The sequence below is a fragment of the Cyprinodon variegatus genome, unplaced genomic scaffold (assembly GCF_000732505.1).
Source record: "Cyprinodon variegatus isolate N-32 unplaced genomic scaffold, C_variegatus-1.0 Scaffold238, whole genome shotgun sequence".
In the NCBI taxonomy this organism is placed as follows: domain Eukaryota; kingdom Metazoa; phylum Chordata; class Actinopteri; order Cyprinodontiformes; family Cyprinodontidae; genus Cyprinodon; species Cyprinodon variegatus.
In genome coordinates, this window is record NW_015150691.1 from 328,062 (window position 1) to 344,193 (window position 16,132).

Sequence of the window (16,132 nt, forward strand, 5' to 3'; positions counted from 1 at the left end):
ATGATGGACAGATGATCAACAGTAACGTAATCAACCACGTGACCAAAGCGCGCTTGGGTGACAACAACAATGGCTTTAAAGGCCTTAGAAAGTGTAATTTATAGTCTTGATTATCTTTGTCATCTGCCTTTGGATAGTTTTGTTGATTTAAAAGTTTTTCTTTGTTTGGAAGTATTTTCTGTTACCTACTTATTCTCTTATTCTCTCTGAGGGCATCAGACTCTTAAGCTTTAGCACAAAGAGAATTAACCGATTAGATCTAATAAGAGCAGAATTACTTTCTTTTTTAGTCATTAAAAAAGAAAGGACTGGGTTTGTGCTGCTCTTGCTGCTCGTTTAGCGCGTTTGCACTGCACTCCAAGGGCCTGTTGGTGACGCACTAGCTGACACAACAATTTGGAAATTGATTGTTTGTTTGTTTTCAGCAGCAAAGTGCTAATATTAGCTATGCCAATCAGATGAAAGACAAATACTAATAATAACAATAAGAAGAAAACAATGAGCAAGGATTATTTGTAGAACTTTAACAAGGTGTGTGCTGAGCTGGCAAAGCAATGTGATGCAATCGTGCCTTGCTATGTGCAGTAATAAACTGCCTTGGCATTTTAAGCTATTGAAAATAATAGGTTTCAGAGTGCAGCGGTGTGCTTGTTTTATTTTGTCTGAAAGGGCCATTAGAAATCTTTATGTTTTACTCCATTTTCTAAGGTTGTACGACTCAGTGGCCCATGCCTCTAAACCAGGGACTCACAAATATTTCAGCCTGTGACCAAGAAAATAACAACACAACAAACTGGCGACCCTCAAAAAATACATATTAACTTAATTACTTTACTATGTGTACATATTAAGAGGTTTAATTATATTCATTTTTAAATAATTGTTGTTAAAGCAAAATTTTTAATTTATTTTATTTATTTAATCACCCTGCGAGATGTCACCTTCACGTGGTAGAGTTGTTTGAGTGCCTGAATGATCCTAGGAGCTATGTTGTCTGGGGTATTATGCCCCTTGTAGGGTTTCACATGGCCAAAAGGTCCTAGATGATGGGTCAGACTAAGAGCAGCTCACAACCACTATGGATAGCTCATTGCCCCCCATCCCAGTGGCCACATGTTGGAGTTTAGTTTCTAACCCTGGTGAATGAGAGGGTCGCATCCCTACGCCTTCGCCTTGGGAACAGGTCTCTCACCGTTGCCTCGGCCTATGGGCCCAACATGGGTGCAGAGATACCGGCCTTCTTGGAGTGCTTTGGAGGGGTACTAGATGGTGCTCCAACTGGGGCCCCCATTGTTCTACTGTGGGACTTCAACGCCCACGTGGACAGTAAGACCTGGACGCTCCCCTGCCGCTGCTGCCGTAGTCCATCTGTGTCCATGCAGAATATACACCACTTGTTAACTGCTGCATGACCAAACAGGATGCAGCAGCACACCTGATAGTCTTAACTTGTCTAACAGATTGAAGCACAATGATGCATTTGAAAGTCCGACAGACCAGCCACTAATTTTTATTTAGTCTCATCTCGCTGACGAAAACTCAAACCTGTAACTAGTAATGTTTTAGTAATGAAAGATCCATGTGTAGCTTGTCACTTTTCGTTATTGTCATGAAAAAAAGGAGCGTCAACTAAATTATTTTGTTATCGTTGAAGAAAACAACACTGGTCCTACAGTAAGCTTACCCAGCCGCAATGGACAGTATGCAAAATGGTGAATGAATCACCTTTATAGAACTGCAGCAAGGTTTATTATGAGAGCCATGCAATGTACTATGAATCCATTTAATCCATGAATTTTGTTAGGGATCTGTGCACATGAGTATGGGGGGTTTCAATGAATATGGTGTGTATTTAATCTTAATTAAGCTTTTTAACTCTTTGGTCTTATGGTTTTACTTCATTTATGCTTTATTCTTTTCTTTTTATGTGTGTAGCCATGGTTGATTTAAAGTACCTTTTAGTAAAAGTAGTATATTGTTACATTTCTATCTTTTTATGAAAACAAATGTATTGAAAATCTAAAAAAAGAGTCATCACAAAAGATGGAAAACTCTTGAACTAAAAAAATCTCTTAAACTACATTTTCAAAAAGGTATGTTTTTTCCCCTCTTTATGAATTGGGTGCATTTTGCGGTAAGTGGTATCTACAAAGGCTGATTTTAATGTTGTTTGTCACCACCTGCCTTTCCTCTCTTCTAAAGCCATTCATGGTTCTCAGGTTTGGCAATCATATAAACAGAGTCCCAGTATCTCTTGCTGCAAGCCCCTTTTTTTACACAGCAGGCATTTTGACTTGTCATGGTAGGAAAGGCAAAGGTGTTACTAAAAACATTAAGCCATGGATCACTGCTAGTCAAGACTCTCAGTAAGTCACTACAGTAAGCCAACGTGAATGACCAGGAGAGTCGTCATAGTGAAAAGCTTTAATTTTATGCCTCTTAAAGTTAGGCTACACATAAGCTGAGTGTTTCACAGGCAGCCCGTCCTGTTTTGACAGAGTGGGATTTTTAGAAGAACATTGAAGGTTTTAGGGGCTGTGTTTTTGGCCAAACCAGTTTTTGTTTTTGCTCTCTTAACCTACCGGTAACAACATCTATTCATTTTTTCCACCGTTAATACTTTCTCATCTCAACAGGATCGTGGAAGGGGATTGGTGCCAAGCTCAGATGGCTGCTGGGTGAGATGCAAGATATTGAAAATGGATGAGTCATAAGTCAAGCACAGGCCAACAGGGATAAAGGCAGGTTAGTTAACCCAACAGTCTTGTTTTTCGATAATGAGAAAAAGTCAGAGCAGACGGAGAAAACATGTGCCTGTCATGCAACAAGACCCTCGGCTTAGGATGCAAACTCAGCAATAACAGTATGAAGTGTATGAATACTTTAACTAAGCATCTGTTCACAGGACATCTTAACTCAGAAGAATGTCTTAGATATATGATGGATTTATAGATGATGCACTGACTGTGCCTTTAGACCTGTAATTTACAGATAATCAAAAAATCTAAAGAAAATAACATGTGAGTGCAACATTAATTTCCCCTTTGGGATTATTAAAGTTTTGAATTTAATTAAAGCAAGTTAGTTTCCTACTCACAATGTTCCAGCTCAACAGTGCCAGAATGTAAAAAAGATCAGAAGCTAAAAAGTTTTAAACATCTCCACAATGTTAACATACAGCATCTGTGTCCAATTTCAGTATGATTCACATTATGTCATTTTACTGCACTGCACACTGTAATTTCCCTGGCTGACTGTCCACGTGTTAGGCCCGGAAGGAAAATTCTCCGTCAAAAGAGGCTGCAGCCAATGCCAAGCTGAGTGAAATCAGCACAATACAAGGAGCCTCCTTGCTTCAGTTACTGTTACTTCTCACTCCAGGACAGTCCAATCCAGAGAAATGGAAAATTTCAGTTTTCATTCCACATCACTGGTCATGCAGTGCAGCAGTGTAGTTGTCGTCATATTACTTTAGTCAAAGAGTTTAGGTTTAATGGCATACACTGTCTTTATTCAAGAAGGCATTTCACTGTTTTTAAAGTGGAAGAAAAATAATTATAACTTTTATTTTAACAATTGGATAAATAGATCTGTAAAGGTATTTTCACTCATTCATAAAAACAAGTGCAATTTCAGGTTGTCCTTCAGCTGCTACTGTTAAAAGATAAATTCTACATTTCCCATTTATCCATGTTCTTTTAATTTTGTTTTATTTGACTCATTTTGCATGGAATCTTAAGATCTTATCTAAAATTCTTGAGAAAGTATTTGCCAAACAAGTGTGCGATCTCTTACACCATAATTAACCTTTTGAAGAGTTTCAGTCTGGCTTTAGAGCTCATCATAGCACTGAAACAGCTCTGGTGAAAGTCACTAATGATATTCTCATGGCCTCAGATAATGGACTTGTATCTGTTAGATCTTAGTGCAGCTTTGCTGCTCCTGCTTCGCCGTGCAAAAGTGTGTCTGACGCGCGTTGGGCGGAGCTACTCTATCCTTTCTTTGGCTTGCAGCTATATTTGCTGTGATCAGTGGGAATAAAGTAGTTTTAATATGTTTTTAAGTGAGAAAATACACCTGAAAACGTAATCAGTGCAGTCAGTTCATTCAGATTATCATCCTGCCTTACAATATTTTTTCTGTCGGAGCCGCTCAGACCCCCACATACCGGCGGTGCGCAGTCAGTAGGAATCTCATTCATCAGCAGCCTCTGGCCGGGTTGCCTCCTCGCGGTTTACCGCGGCAGCTGGTAGGTGTTTTTCATCTAAATAATTTAAACTGCAGGCACCAGGAAAATAAAAGCGAACATATTCAGCCGGCAGATTTCTGCATTTTAAGGTAATTTATGCGTCAATAAACAGTTTCCAAGGAGTGATCACAGCGCTCTGTGTCATCCCAGGTTTGATTAATACTTTGTAATAAATGCATGAATAAAGCACAAACATACTCAGTTTTGCTCCCGCTCTATTTTTAAATATGCAGTAGAGGTATTTAAACGTAGTAGAGGATATGTACCGGTATATAAAACCTGCGCCCTATAATCCGGTGCGCATTATGTGTGTGTTAAATACAGAAATGGCACACATAACTGAGACTGCGCCTTTTAGTACGGTGCGCCTTATGCGTGTGTTAAATACAGAAATGGCACACATAACTGAGACTGCGCCTTTTAGTACGGTGCGCCTTATGGTCGTGAAAATACGGTATATTAGAAAGAAGGTGACTCTATGAATGCAAGTGTCTTTTTGCTTAAAGAAAAACAAGTGCTTTCATGACAATTATGACATACGGAATAAAAAGTGGTAAGCCTAAAATGGGGAGCTCTGCAGGCCTTCTTCTGCAATGCTGTCTCTACATACGTGTAGAGACAGCATTTAGTTCTTACGCTCCACTTGTCTAAAACACACCCCTTGAAGACTGAAAATATATTGAAAATCAAAGTACATATACATATTGAAATCCTGTTTTTTTGGCATAATCTAAAACTTTTATTTTTAACCCTTGTCTATATTGTTTTCTGATTTTAATGTTGGTTCTAACTGTCTGAACTTTCTTTTCCCGTTTTATGTTTTGAATGTTACGTGATTCTTTTTGAGCAGGTGTTGTCCAATGTTTATATAGTTGCAGTTATTATGCCACTGCAATAGACTGCAGCAGCACTGCTTTTTTCTTCTTATTTTCCTTTGTCTTGTAAAGTACTTTGAATTATAATTTTGCTTAAATGCGCTATATAAATGAACCTCAGTTGCCTTACATTTGAAACAGAATCAGATGGGATTGTTTTACTGCAGGAGAGAGAGTTGCACTTCATAAAATAGATGGCATCACATAGAAAAAACATTACATAAAAAATTTTAAACAATATATCAGATAGGACCAAAAGATCAGAGAGGAAGTTAAATCCCGATTACAAGTGGGTGTCCTAAGTGGACAATGACCCTAATGCACAATTCTAGCTATTTAGTGGCTGTCATAAAGCCCTGATCTCACAGAAATGAACAGGTGAGTGTGAGAAAGGCAGCCAGTTACACATATTGACACAGTTACACCCGTTTTGTTAGAAAACATGGGCTGAATTTTCTGCAATTACAGTAAGAAGCTGGTTGAAGGAAAATCAAAATATTTAACCCAAGACATATATTTTAAAAGCAATTCTACTTTAATCTAATGAATAACTATTCTGCCATATAATAAAAAAAATGGTAACCCTAACTGTACTAAAGCATTCAAGGTTCCTTTTCTGCAGTGTACATCTGTGTTCGGCATCACATCTATGTGCGGTATGTATCTAGGGCAATTCTTTTCAGATTTATAATTTTTAACTTGCGCTAATTTACAGAAAACTTTCATTACAAGGGAACCATTACAGCACCACCTTAATGTATGAGTGGAGATAAATACACTTAACAAAAATATAAACGCAACACTTTTGGTTTTGCTACCATTTTTATGAGATGAACTCAAAGATCTAACATTTATTCCGCATACACCATATAACCATTTCCCTCAAATATTATTCACAAACCAGTCTAAATCTGTGATAGTGAGCACTTCTCCTTTGCTGAGACACTCCATCCATCTCAGCGGTATCAAGATGCTGATTAGGTACCATGATTAGTGCACATGTGTGCTTTAAACTTACGGTACCACAATAAAAGGCCACTCTGAAATGTGCAGTTTTATCACACAGCACAATGCCAAGATTTGGGGGAGCACACAATTGGCATGCTAACAGTGGGAATGTCAACCAGAGCTATTGAATGTTCATTTTTTTACCATCAGCCGTCTACAAAGGCGTTAGAGAATTTTGCAGGACATCAAACCAGCCTCACAACCATAGACCATGTGTAACCATACCAGTCCGCAACCTCCCCATCCAGCATGTTTACCTTGAAAATCATCTGAGACCAGCCACTAGGACAGGTGCTTAAATATTCGGTTTACATAACCAAAGAGTTTCTGCACAAACTGTCAGAAACCATCTCAGTGAAGCTCATCTGCATGCTCTTCGCCCTCATCAGGGTCTCCACCTGACTCCAGTTCGTCGTCGTAACCGACTTGAGTGGGCAAATGCTCACATTCGCTGGCATCTGTCACGTTAGAGAGATACTCTCTTCTTGGATGAATCCCGGGTTTACATTGTTCAGGGCAGATGTCAGAGTGGCAATGTGTTGGTGAGCAGTTTTCTGATGTCAATGTTGGGGATCGAGTGCCCATGGTGGAGGTGGGGTTATGGTATAGGCAGGCGTCTGTTATGGACGAAGAACAAAAGTACATTTTATTTATGGAATTTTGAATGCACAAAGATACAGTGACGAGATCATGAGGCCCATTGTTGTGCCATACATCCAAGATCATCACCTCATGTTGCAGCAGGATAATTTACGGCCCCATGTGGCAATGATCTGTCCACCATTCTTGGAAGCTGAAAAAGTCTCAGTTCTTGCACGGCCGGCATACTTACTGGACATGTCACCCATTGAGCATGTTTGGAATGCTCTGGATCGGCATATACGACAGAGTGTACCACTTCCTGCCAATATCCAGCAACTTCCCACAGGTATTGAAGAGCTGTGGACCTATCCCAATGAAACTACACTGTACCTTTCAGAGTGGCCTTTTATTGTGGGCAATCTAAGGCACACCTATGCACTAATCATGGTGTCTGATCAGCATCTCGATATGGCACACCTATGACATGGGATGGATTATCTCAGCAAAGGAGAAGTGCTAACTATGACAGATTTAGACTGGTTGTGAACAATGTTTGAGGGAAATGGGTATATTGTGTATGTGGAAAAAGTTTTAAATCTTTGAGTTCATCTCATAAAGAATGGGAGCAAAATAAAAAGTGTATACATTTTTGTTAAGTGTACAATTTCATCTGATTCTGGGGGTTATTGTAGTTGGTATTCAAACACCAGATCCTGCTGTTTCTCCAACCTATATCGTCAACTATGTGGGTTCCCAGATCCAACTTCTGACTTCTAATGAACCCAGTATTCAATAAATGCTGTTACCAAGCTTACTGTAAGCTCCATACAGCCTTTTCATTATAGGAGTAAATTGTGTGTGTCAGCTAACATTACAAATCTAAAAACTGTTCATAAATACATTATTTCCCATTCATAACTTTAACAGCTCTTGAGGCACAATAAATATTATTTGTAATTGTGTTGAACTCCTGTTAAAAAAGGCTATTCCTTTTACCCCTTTCCTCATATTGGGGGGATTCCTAACAAAAAATAACTATTTTACATATATCAACGTAATTTGCTGCGTTGTTCTGGTTTAAGGTGGAATGTTTTAACTGCATAAGCAAAGTGCAGACAAACTGCCTCTGAATATGTTTTGTTTTCAAAGTTATAAGATGAAATGAAATCAGATGATTCTCAACCATTCAGACATATGCAAGAGTAAAATCCTACTTTTGTTTTCTGTCTTTGATACACAATGTGTTGCAGCAGTTGTTTAATTTTGCCTGACTACACAAAGACTGTAGCAATTGCTATCTGACAAATTGATAGCTGGTTATGTTTATTGAAGGGCAAAATAGCATAACTGGGGGAAGAAAACAATGAAATTGGTAGATGCAAATTCCAACAACCGGCAATGTTTTCCGCGTATATATCGCCCCTCGGACGGAGAAGTAAATTATACACTGCGGTGGCTATTGAAACACAGAAATAGGAATTATTATTTTGAGCCACACACTGTGGGTTTCATCTTCAGGGATCACATTGCTGACACGCAGACAAAGCACATGCAGAGTCTAAAACAACAGTCTGATAGGAGACAAAAGAACTTGTTTTTCTCAGACAGTGAGCTGCTAACCTTGATGCTCTAGAATCAACAGTTTAATTAGACATTCTTGTCATTTTCTGAGTTACAGCTGGGATATTTATATTGCTATGCATTTACAGATAACTGTTGAATTTGTTCTGCTGGACAGAAAAAAACACAGCAGTGATAATGGTGAGAATACTTTATCTAAATGTGGTGTTTACAAATTCTCCCAATTATTTTGGAAAAGTCATGATGCTGGTATGAATTGTATATATGATGCTGTTATGAATTGTATATATGCTTTAAGTTAGTATTTGTAACATGTAAAAAGCATGATAACCTTTGCAAGATACCTTATATTGCTAATTAAATATCTGCAAGATATTCAAAGTAGCTAATGTAGAAGCAAAGCAACCGTAGCACCAGGACTCAAGCTACAGCAGTTACATTGCAAGCATTGTCATGTTTTATTCAAATCTGTCCCATCACCAGAAGCAATGGGTTACAACACATTGTAATGAGGTGAAGGTGAAAGGAACAAAATGCTGTAAAGCATAATTACCTTTGGATTTTGCAGCACAATAAAATCACAGTAAATAGTGAAAAACACATCTGAGCACAGATTCAGCTCATTTTGGCTGAGAGGAGAAGTCAAATAAAGGATATTTTCATACAACAAGGACTGTTCTTTGAATATGGTAATACTCTCCTCTGGCTTTCCTGTTGAAGCCTTTTAGTCAGTTCTCTCTACAGTTAACAGGTGCTATTATTTACAGATTTTATGGGAGTTGCATTTCTCAGAACTGTTTGTGTAATAAATTTCTCAGGGTGTAATGGAGCCAGCTGGAAAGCTAATAAAATGCTGCAAGAGCCTTAGTCCAGTGCTGCTTTTTATCGCATTGGGGGCATGGATAAGTTAATGGCAAAAAAAGTATTCTCATTGTTTCTGTTTTAATCTAAATCTCATTGTAAACTTTTCTGTAACCATTTTAGTATCAGGATCACTAAGCCAGCTATTAAATCATTGGCATTTCTGGAGACAAACAGAATAAAAGAGAAAAAGAATAAACAGAGATAAGGCTGCAGAGTTCAGACAGAAGCATGGAGAGAATTTCAAAACATTCTGAAGATATTTGAGGATCTTATAAATGTTAATTTATATTTCATCAAGGAGAATGAAAAAAGGCCAGAAGGATTGATTTTTTTTTTATTGCAGCATACATAGGAACAAGAAAAAATGCAGTAAGAGACGAGGATAAAAGCGAAAAGAAAGATGGCGCAAATTAAGATGTGTCAAATTACAAAATTTGATATTATTGGAAAATAAGGATGGAGAAGAGAACTGAACACTCAATTAAAACCAGGAAGGTAGCTCTGTGGAATGAATTATTAATGACAGAGTGAATAAAACAGGTATATGTATGAACACAAACTAAGGCTGGAATAAAAATAAAGGAGTAAGACTGAGGTAGAAGAGAGGCTTTGTCTGATTAGCTGCTGATCGGTTGCTTTGGGGACGGAGTGGGCTGACTATTGCCATCACTGTGGTTATCGTTCCCTGTAGCAACAAAGGCGGCTTTTTTTAAGTCGACCTTTATATCACTCTGATAGAAAGATAGACAGCTCTGCACAGGGACTGCCCAACAACCAGCTTAAAGCAAACATGTTTTCCTCAGAAACAATCCACCTGTGTCTACATGTGGAGGAGAAACAACAGAGAAGCAGAGTAGAGCAGCCAGCTGGTCGACTGAGCTGGGACAGAAGGGAGACGAACCCAGGAGGGCAATACACAACATAACTGCTGAAGCCTTAGGCGTCCTGCTGTAGGACACTCTCCTGCGCTCAGTGGTTGATGTAATCAGGCTGCATGCTGACTTGAGAGAAGCAGAAAACAGAGAAACACAGCTGTGGACAGGTGGCTTTGACAGTGATGCCCTGGGGGACAACAGGGAGTTGTTGTTTTTTTACATCACACAGGGATACAATGAGAAAATGAAGTGTCTCTGGCTACTGTATGAAAAGTAAGTAAGCAAAAATCATGGGAATTCACAGGGATCCAGAGCTATGTAGTTTTTAAATAATGTGTGGTTCAGATCTATTATATTATTGCTTTTTAACATAATTTAAAAAAAAGGAGATTTTAGCTTATTATTCCATTTAATCTGGGTAAGAAATTTTCCAAACTTGACTATCTCTTTACTAATTACCCCTTAAACCTAATAAATGTTGTGCCACTCATGCAATCACGTAATGCTCTCAAGTGTTTATTATAATTGGTAAAGAATAATTTGCAAAGTTAAGGAGTAATACTGGTCCAATCATTAAGGTTAAATATTTTTAATTCAGCCACAATGAACAATCTACGTATATGGACAGCCTGTTTAAGCTCCACCCACAGCATATTAGATCAGATCTTGAATTACTCTCCAAAATATTCAGAATTTAACATTCTTCAAAGTTTAACTTGCTCATGTGCTTTAGATCATTGCTTCACAATCATCCAACAATTATGCTTTGGTTAAGGTCACGAATTGATGGTTTGTGTGACTAATTAGGGAGAAAATTCACAATTTTTCTCCTAATCTAGTCTTGTGTCAGTCAGGAAAAATCTTTACTAGTGCTCCACACTTAATGTAGCGTTCTTTATTTATTTAAAATCACAGTTTTTTTGTTGTTGATGATAACTATTGTTCTCTACACTTGCAGTTGTTATGTTGATATCCAAGGGACACTGGTTTCATTTGTTGTCATTTTGCCAAAAATAAGAACAGTTAGTGAGCTTTATGTGGGATCAAGCTACTATTGAAATAATATATTAAACAAATAGGCCATAAAAAGTTCAGAAAGAAGGTTCCGCAATGTTTACTTCTTATGACAGAAAATGTGGAATGTTTGGGTTTGGGTCAGTCTGCATTTGTCATATTAAAGTTTCACCATCATCATTTTAATGTTTATGTACGAGAGAAATGGAAAGAGTATTGAAGGGATGATAGATGTGGTCTGGAGTTGTATAGCAGCCATTTTTCATATGTATGTCAAAAGGAGATTTTGCTGAATATTGTGTTGTGCTGTTTGATGGCAAATTAATATGAAGCAATTATGTCATATGTTGCAGCTCTTGCCTCCTCCACTAGGTTTCATTGACACCATTTGTGGATCAAATTATTATTACTTTACTTTTGTAACAGTACAACCAGCAGGGTTGACATTTACAGCTCTTGTGATTTATTCCCCGTTGCTTGGCTTTTAATGGTCCTTTTAATTCTGCTGCTGAGCTTTCAGTCAGCACAACCTGAATCCCCATACTGTTGAAGTCTCTCTTCTTCGTCCTCAATGCAATTTCTGTGAATGAACACCATCTGACAAAGTGCAATTCTCATAAATGTATGCTAAGTTCTGCAAAGGTGGAATGCATCACTTTTACAAGAATTATTTAGGATCATTTACTGAAGTTAAGAATGTTTGTTGAATTGATGTGACAAACTCATAGGAGCCAACGGTAGGAAATCAAGATAAAGACAAGGATACAAAAATGTTGTTTAATTAGGCCCGAAGACCATAAATTAGTAAAACAGCACACAAACCATCATGCCACCATCACTGTGTATGACTCTGAGTTTGATGTTAGTGTTGTGAAATTACTGTTATCTTAAAGACAGAAGCCGTTGGACACAAACCATCAGCAAAGTCCCATTTTCCTCTCACCAGTCTGCAGAATATTTCATGAACAGTCTTTGGGATCAGAAAGATGTGCTTTTTGAGACATGCTTTAGTGTTCTTACATCGCTCCCACAGATGCTATTCTTTGATGAATTTCTACAAATGTCAGACATTTTTTAAATCTAGTTAATATACTTCTTCAAAAAGATCTAAGGTGTAGAGTATTATCAAAACACATGGAAGACCACCTGAAAGCTGTCCAGGAATCAGAATCAAAAATCTTAATTTACATACTTTTGCCCATGTGCATTAAAGTGATCGTAAATTCTGAGGCAACCATCATGTCCTGGGGTTCTAAGCGGCTCAAACATCAGACAGTCCTCCCTGGAGGAATTCAGCACTTCTTATCAGGTACAAAGCTTAAATCACCACCAGGGAAAACAGACCAGCCAGTACATGTTGAGGCTGAAGCTTTAAAAGGCCAAATGGATAAGGAAAAGTGAAGTCAGCCACAATAAAATTGCAACAAAGTGCAAAACATTGCATTTCTAAAGCCTAAAACCTGTGAAAGATGTAAAAAAAAAAAACATATTTGAACATCAAAGTGGTGATTTCAATGTGGGATTTCTTTTTATTTCCACAGTGACAGAGTACAACAGCACTGCATGGAAACAACAGCAGCGCCTTGAAAAAGTCTTTATATCTCTTTATTAACTGTCAACTGAAAGGAAAATTAAATACATAAAATGGTGAGCATTTTCATTTAGACCTCTGAATGAATAGTAAAAGATTTATTTTTGAGAGTGCAAGTTTTTGGGTGGTAGGTTTCTCACAGCTTGGCACAGATTTTAATTATTGTTCTATGTATTGGTTGGAGTGTTTGTGAAAATCAATTCAGTCTTACCATAGAGCCTCAGTTAGATTTAGGTCAGGCTTTTGAATGCCAGCAGAATCTGGAGAGTGAATAATTCAGCCAACATAAGTAGTAAAGATTCAAATATATAATTTATGTAAAAGGGAATTAACAGGGTTAGTGGCCGAGAGCAACTCAGTGACAACTCAGGGACGTTGACAATAAGATGAATGAGAGCCACCATGACAGAAAGCAAGAACCTTGGAGATGTCCTCAAGGTAGGACACAGGGATAGAAATGTTTTTATATGCTTTTCTGACCTTGCTCTCCAGTTTCGTCCTGGTGACGGCCATATGAGCCTCCTCTAGGAGGATCTAGTCCCCTTCACCAATGGTCTGGGGGTTAGATCTAGGCTTACATATACAATGCGTCCGGCTTTCAGTCTTTGGAGCCAGGCTGTAGGACAGGGCACCTGGCTTGTTGAAGGTTCAGTCTTTTGCGTAAATTCAGGTACTCTGGGGTTTTTGTTGTCAGTGAAAACCAAGAATGGTTCCTTATCCATTTCCAACCTATGTCTCCATTCCTCTATGGCAAGCTTGACTGCTAATAATTAATGGACACTAACATCTTGAGCTCTGCATCAGACAGAGGTCTCTTAAATAAATAAAAATAAATATAAAATAAATAAAAATAAAGATAAAAACTGTCCATTAATAATATTATCTCATAAAAACAAATACTCAAAAGCTCCTTGGATCACAAAGGTTTTACAAAATGCCTGCAAAAAAGAACAAACTATAGAGAGACTTCATAAGGCAAACATCTTTAGAGGTAAAGAATAAATATAAGAAGTATAAGAATAAATTGACAGCTATTCTATAAATAGCTAAACTGGACTATTACTGTAAATTATTAAATAGAAATAAGAAAAATATCAAAGGAATTTGTAATTTATTGAATAATTTTATAAAGAAAAACTCTGGAAAAATAAAATTTCCGCAGCTTTTTGTAAATAACGATGACAATTTTGAGGACATTAATGAGGTTGTTCATAATTTTTATAAATAATTGTGAGTGTGGGACTCAAACTAGCAGAAAAAAATCCTTCAATCCTAAAACAACTGGAGCTCTGAATGAAACATTAATAAGCAGAAATCCTTATTCAATGTTTCTCTCTTTTTTTACATAGATATAAATGTGAATAAATATAAATGTAATAAGAAGAGGTCAACTGACTGTGATGACATTAATATGATAGTAAGTAAGAAGGTAATTGAGGAAATTATTCAGCCTCTGACTTAAATCCGCTATCTGTCATTTCAGTCGTGTACATTTCCAGAAAAGATAAAACGTTATTCCACTTTACAAATCTGGGGACAGACACCATTTCACAAATTATAGGCCTGTTTCTCTACTTCCAAATTTTTCCAAAATTTTCGAGAAATTATTTGTGGATAGATCAGATACATTCTTTAATAAACATAAAATGCTTTCCAAAAGTCAGTATGATCTATAGATCTACAGCAATGGCTGTCATTGAATTGATAGAAAAATTCACCAGTGCCTTTGATCATAAGAAATCTGCAGTTGGTGTATGCATTGGTCTCAAAAAAGCTTTTGATACAATAAATCACGAAATATTAGTAAAGAAATTGGAGCATTACGGCATCCAGGGAGTAGTACCACTCTGGATGAAGCAACAGGCAGCTATTTATGCAAATGGGATTGGACATTGTTTGTGGTGTCCCCTTTATATTAATGACACTTTAAAAGTTTTTAGAATACTTTAATTTGTTTTGTTTGTAGACGATGCTAACATATTTTCTACAGGTGATAATTTGGACCATCTTATGGCGCATATCAACCTTGAGTTATGTCGACACAATAAATATGGTTTAATATTAACAAACAATCATTAAATTCGGATAAAATCAAGTTTATGAGGTTTGGAAACTACAAAAGTAAAATAAATTTACGTATCCTGATAATTAATGTGACAGAAGTGAGAGTTAAGGAAATTGAGTTCTTGGGAGTAATGATAGACAATAATGACAATAATGGAGACCTCATGTAAAATACATTCAAACTAAAATATCCAGAAGTATTGCCATTCTCAGCAAAGCTAAACATTTCCTACATTTTGCTGCACTTCATGTTCTGTATTCCACACTTATGTTACCTTACTTGAGTTACTGTGTAAAATATGGGGCAACACCTATAAAACCTTGCCGCGACCATTGCGCACATTACAAAAAAGGGCCATCAGAATGGTTCATAAGGCAGGATTCTACTACCATACTATTTTGAGGAGTGCCACCTCCTCAAACTCCCAGATCTTGTAAAATTTCAAACAGCTGTGTTTATGTATAGAGCTAGAAATAAACAACTACAACAGTGGCTGCTTGAGGTGTGTTTGGGGTTCCGTGGCGGCAGACGTGGGTTACTGGCCTGGTAGCTGTTTTAAGAGTCTATGTGTTGCGAGTGGGAGCACTAGGGCAATAGTGTGACAGAATGAGACTTCTAATCTAAACACAATAACTAGTTACAATCTCCTATGGATACATCATATTAGTCAGGGAAATACAACCAGATTTTTTTGCTGTAAACTTCAACATAACATACATCCTGTGGCCGAAAGTCTGTTTCCCTGCTCAAAGAACTTAGGTACAAAAAGACCAATAAGTTCAAAATCACATAAAAGCATAGCCTCCAACAATATAGCTTTTTAGAAACATGCTCTCTATAAAAGGTTTATGTACTTACTAATTATTCAAAGCTTCAGTTGTGTATTTTGTTATAGTAAAATTTTTTTCTGTGTAAAGCCTAGGAACATTGTTAAGAACACCATCTAGTTACGTACGGTGCAGTAAAGGGTGGTTTCTTATTACAAGTGTTCTGTTTTTACAGGTCTCTAATAATTTGCTTTGCATGCATTTCTGTGGTTTATCATCTTGTAAAAAACCTCCAACAAAAAAGGTAAGCATGTAATATATTTGCATATATTGTGAAAAGGCTGCATGTTTTTAAACATGGAAATATCTAATTAGATTAAAGGGCTCATAGAATTATTATGTATGTCATAAAACAGACAGATGGACCCAGTATTTAAGGTGAGTCAGTCGGTAGGAAAGTTCAAAACGTTTATTAATATAAAAACATAAACTGAAACTAAAGTGGAGCTGGTAGGATCTGTGACTCTCAGATGCTGCAGGAGGGGGGCAGGGGATCGCCCAATCTCTGACACTCTGGTTCAACAGTCCAGTACATCTCCCTGGAAAAGGGCACAATCCAGCCGCTGGACTGAAGGCAGATGATGCGTCCCAGAGGACTTGC